Genomic DNA, 5,337 nt, shown 5'->3' on the forward strand with positions numbered 1-5,337 from the left:
TCTCTCTCTCTCTCTCTCTCTCTCTCTCTCTCTCTCTCTCTCTCTCTCTCTCTCTCTCTCTCTCTCTCTCTCTCTCTCTCTCTCTCTCTCTCTCTCTCTCTCTCAGTAAAGTACGTAACAATAGAGAGCGGAGAATGAGTTTTAAACGCTCGACGAAGTTTAAGAAATGAAAGAAAAGGTGCCGCCTCGCTAGCTACTGCGTACTACTTGCTGCTGTACTGTTATCATCATTATTGAGCACCGTGAATGGGGTATACCCGGAAGAGTACAAATATCAGTAGTTATACAAAGTCTCTTACTCTGCCACATCCAAGACACAGATAATAAAAAGGATAAAGATTGGGGAGTAGCGACGTAGCGATCTTTTTTTTTTGTATCCTCTTATTTTGGCCCTTGAGCTTTCTGTCTTCTGTGTTAAAAAAAAAAAAAAAAAAAACTGCCAAGTCCTTACCTCATCGATTTCCATTTTTTTTTAACAAACTTTTTATCATTGTTAGCTACCATTTATTATTATTTTTTTTTACTTGACGCTTTTCTTCGTTTTATTTTTTGGCTGCAAAGGGGGAGGGGGGGGGGAGACCGATATAATCCAAATTCTTCCTATTACTCTGTCCTACCTCCCCCCTCCCTCCCTCCCTCCCTCTTCTTACCTCCTTGCCCCCGTCCTTCCCTTCCAGCTCAAGGTCGGACCGGAACTAAGGACTACACAGTGAAAAAAAATTGTGGCAGGAAAACGTGTAGGTAGAACTGACCATGACTGATGACGGACTAGATAAGTAAACAAATAAATAAGATGAACAAATAAGATAAACAAATAAACAAATAAAAGATATAGAGATAGAACTTATTTTTATTTATTTATCTACTTTTGCCCTTGAGCTGCGTCCTTAACTGCAAAAAGAAAAAAAAAAGATGGATAGATAAACATAATAATAGATAGCCATGCAGATAAATATATAAAGAGTCAAATACATGTTCGATCGTTAGATGATTTGATAGTTAGTTAGTTAATACGTAGTCCAATAGTACCCTTGTATAGTACCCTTAGTTAGATAGGTAGTTAGATAGGTAGTTTAATAGTTAGACAGTTTGAATTAGTTAGTTAGCTAGTTAATTTTACTGTATTCTGTATTTGTTTATTTATTGGATTATTTTTTTGTTTATGTTTTATTTTATTTTGGTGTTTTTCTTTTCTTTTTTGTTTCTTTTTCCTTTTCTTTTCTTTATTTTTTTCTTGGTTTTCTTGCTGTTGTTTTTCTTTTTTTGATGTTCTTTTATTTCATATCATCCTCTTGTTGATGTTCATTGGTCTGGGTGAGCCGCTTTCCTCCCAGAAGAGACCCACCCATAATTTTGTTGATGTTAGTTAGGGCCGAAAGGTGGATGATGTTTCTTATATTTTTCTTCTCGATGTGTTTTTCTTCATGATTTTCTTTTCCGATGTTTTTTCTGTTCTTTTTCTTCTTATTTATTTTCGTGTTTTTTTAATGTTCTTTTATTTCATATCATCCTCTTGTTGATGTTCTTCGTTGGTCTGGGTGAGCCGCTTTCCTCCCAGAAGAGACCCACCCATAATTTTGGTGATGTTAGTTTGGGGCCGAATGGTGGATGATGTTTCTTTGTATGTTACTTTTCTTGATGTTGTTCTGTTATTGCTGTTACTTTTCTTTTGCGATGTTTTTTTGCTCTTTTTTCCCCTATTTTTTGGTGTTCTTTTCTATATCATCCCTCTTTGATGTTCTTTGGTCTGGGTGAGCCTCTTTCTCCCCAGAAAAGACCCACCCATAATTTTGGTGATGTTAGTTTGGGGCCGAATGGTGGATGATGTTTCTTTGTATGTTACTTTTCTTGACGTTGTTCTGTTATTGTTGTTACTTTTCTTTTGCGATGTTTTTTTCTTTTTCCCATTTTTTTGGTGTTCCTTTCTATATCATCCCTTTTTGATGTTCTTTGGTCTGGATGAGCCTCTTTCTCCCCAGAAAAGACTCATCCATAATTTTGGAGATGTTAGGGCCTGAAGGTGGATGATCTGTGTTTTTTATTTTATTTTCTTGATGTTTTGTTACTATATTTTCCTTTTTCTGGTGTTCCTTTTTATTTTCCTTTTCTTTGGTGTTCCCATCACGTGGATTGTCTACGACATCTAACGAGCACCACAAGCCCCGGTTTATTGTTCGGAGTTTGCTCTCCTAGGCAGACTGCCTACCACGGCTGACGAGCTCCACCTGCCCGGGTTTATTGTTCGGAGTTTGCTCTCCTAGGCAGACTGCCTACCACGGCTGACGAGCTCCACCTGCCCGGGTTTATTGTTCGGAGTTTGCTCTCCTAGGCAGACTGCCTACCACGGCTGACGAGCTCCACCTGCCCGGGTTTATTGTTCGGAGTTTGCTCTCCTAGGCAAATTGCCTACCACGGCTGACGAGCTCCACCTGCCCGGGTTTTATGTATGGAGTTTGCTCTCCTAGGTGTGTTACCTATGACGGCTCACGAGCCCAACCTGCCCGGGTTTGTAATCGGAGTTTGCTCTCCTAGGTGTATTACCTATGACGGCTCACGAGCCCAACCTGCCCGGGTTTGTAATCGGAGTTTGCTCTCCTAGGTGTATTACCTATGACGGCTCACGAGCCCAACCTGCCCGGGTTTGTAATCGGAGTTTGCTCTCCTAGGTGTATTACCTATGACGGCTCACGAGCCCAACCTGCCCGGGTTTTATGATCGGAGTTTGCTCTCCTAGGTGTATTACCTATGACGGCTCACGAGCCCAACCTGCCCGGGTTTATTGTTCGGAGTTTGCTCTCCTAGGTGAATTGCCTACCACGGCTAACGAACCTCACCTGCCCGGGTTTGTAATAGGAGTTTGCTCTCTTAGGTGAACTGCTTTCGCTAACGACCTCCACCTGCCCGGTTTTGTAATCGGAGTTTGCTCTCCTAGATGAATTGCTTTCGCTAACGACCTCCACCTGCCCGGTTTTGTAATCGGAGTTTGCTCTCCTAGATGAATTGCTTTCGCTAACGACCTCCACCTGCCCGGTTTTGTAATCGGAGTTTGCTCTCCTAGGCGAACTGCTCACGCTAACGACCTCCACCTGCCCGGTTTTGTAATCGGAGTTTGCTCTCCTAGGTGAACTGCTTTCGCTAACGACCTCCACCTGCCCGGGTTTATTGTTCGGAGTTTGCTCTCCTAGGTGTATTACCTATGACGGCTCACGAGCCCAACCTGCCCGGGTTTATTGTTCGGAGTTTGCTCTCCTAGGTGAATTGCCTACCACGGCTAACGACCCCCACCTGCCGGGTTTGTTGTTCGGAGTTTGCTCTCCTAGGCAGATTGCCTACCACGGCTAACGAGCCCCACCTACCCGGCGTTGTAGCCGAAAGATCTCCGGCACCTCCGTCGGGGTCCCGAAGGACGCCGAGGCGCCCTACCGGGAGCCCTCCAGTCCTGCCATGCTCGCCTGGGAGACCTTGGGCTCGCTGGCGCTCCACCGCCCCGCCGATTCGAATAGGGCGGATGCAAGAACACGCTTCTTAAAACTACCAGACTGGATTATAAAATTAATCATAAATGCCGTGAAGGCGCCGGTCACCGCGTTTATCGGTTCTTGGATGAAGGACAGATGGGCCTCGGGGACGCGCACAAGCATCATAAGGAATCCTCGCCGCGGCTTCCGGCGCAGCATCCTTTTCCCTTTTCTTTCTTACTTCCAATTTTTCTTTTTAATTATATTTTCCTTCTCTGATTGACTGATTGATTGATTTTACATAGTAAGAATTGGTTCACCAAATAACGTCTTTCAGGTACATTGCATTCACACACCTGCTGAGGGAGAACACCAGTGAGCGTGTTGACTCACGAGGACGGCCCACTAAAGTTTCCTAACATTTGTATTGGGCTGCAACTTCTCTTTAGTCGTCTGTTCCTCTATTTTTCTCTTCCGTATTTCATTCTATTTCTCCCTTTCTTTCATCCTTGCTCTCTATACATATATTTCTTTCAAAAATTTTCATCAGCCCCCTTTCCTTTCCATTCTCCCTCCCCTTCATCTCCCTCCATCCCTTTCATCCCCCTCGCCTCCCGCCCTTTGCTCTTTTTCTGTTATCATCACGACAGCTGTTTAATTTCTCTGCGGGGACTTTTTTTTTATGTTTCGTGGATGTGACTTGCTTCCCGGGGCGTCCATATTGCTGAACAGCACCCTAGAATATTCTTGGCAAAGTGCTTCAATTTTTTTAAGCTTTTTGCATCACGCCAGTACCTCAGTGGATTGAGGCAAAACACCTTCTTCTAGGTACGTTTCAAGTTCTGCCTTCACCACTGTAGTGTCATTTGTTGATGCACTTGCCATCATTTGCCCAGCTGGAGGCATGTAGACAAAAAGACGAGGTCGTGTTGCACTCATGCCAGCCGAAAAGACGAAAGGCTCACTCTCTTGAAATGTTTTCTTCTTCAAGGTCGACTGAGTTGACTCGGAAATAATTAGGTCCACAATCTTGGAAACCTTTTCCTTTTGCATTTTCTTACATGGCATCCATGCCAGCTTAAACCTGGGGCCCATGACAGCTGCGGCAATGACATCAGTCCGCTAAAGAAATGGATGCAACCTCTTTTTGATAGGTGACTGTAGTGCATTTGCCAAGTTAAGACCAGATGCCCCTCAAGACATCACTTGGCGGCTCTAGGCTCTAATCGTTTCTATCCACTCTTCACATTCTTCCTTCGCTTCACTTGTATTTCCCTGCAGCGCCTCCAAAGCCCACCAATATACACTTCGCCTTGAATGACACATGCCCTCTGAGGTAGGCGTTTTGCTGTGTACTCCCTGATAAATGCCGCTGTTTTATATTTTCCCTAGTTGTATCTATAATTAAAAAGATTACCTCTACTTGCTTTTGGAAGTATTAAGCCAATATATTGAGAGTACAGTTTTGAAACGGCTATTTTTGGATATTGCTTACACCCTCTCTTCAATGGAGTGTATCAAATAGTTTTCCTCCGTTCGTCACACGTGCATGTCAGACCCAAGGCGCGCACCCACGGGTTGGTATGTATATTTCTGCACCAGTGTCGGGTAGCTCGTGTCAATCATTTTTTTCTTCCGCGCATCACACGTGTCAGTCGCAAGCATCAAGGGGAGCGACAGAGATGTGGTGTAGGAGGGATAGGTAGTGGGGAGGGTGTGAGTGAACGGGAAATGGAGTGGTTAGATTATGGACGATGGGAATAGGGAGTGGGTGAGATGATGGCGATGGTAGAGAGGAAAATGAGTAGGTAAAGTTAGGGAAAAGGGAAAGAGAGAGAGAGAGGCAGTGATAGGTAGTGGGTGAGGGTGAACGGAAAAT

The 5,337-nt window shown here is 44.1% G+C and overlaps 1 long non-coding RNA gene across 20 annotated transcripts; it reads right to left on the reverse strand.

Moving 5' to 3' along the window:
* Window positions 1–1,247: 1,247 nt before the first annotated feature.
* On the reverse strand, window positions 1,248–3,713 carry LOC127006151 (uncharacterized). 20 transcript variants are annotated; one of them, XR_007759104.1, is made up of 4 exons: window positions 3,353–3,711; window positions 3,081–3,285; window positions 2,699–2,954; window positions 1,248–2,361 (listed from the first exon to the last, which is right to left on the reverse strand). It is a non-coding gene; the product is annotated as an uncharacterized LOC127006151 (long non-coding RNA). The 20 variants fall into 20 exon arrangements; XR_007759106.1 differs by adding an exon at window positions 2,955–3,017 and having other exon boundaries at window positions 2,699–2,891; window positions 3,081–3,708; XR_007759111.1 differs by having other exon boundaries at window positions 2,767–2,954; window positions 3,081–3,709.
* Window positions 3,714–5,337: the final 1,624 nt, after the last annotated feature.

Source organism: Eriocheir sinensis, chromosome 32, assembly GCF_024679095.1.
Source record: "Eriocheir sinensis breed Jianghai 21 chromosome 32, ASM2467909v1, whole genome shotgun sequence".
Taxonomy (NCBI): Eukaryota; Metazoa; Arthropoda; class Malacostraca; order Decapoda; family Varunidae; genus Eriocheir; species Eriocheir sinensis.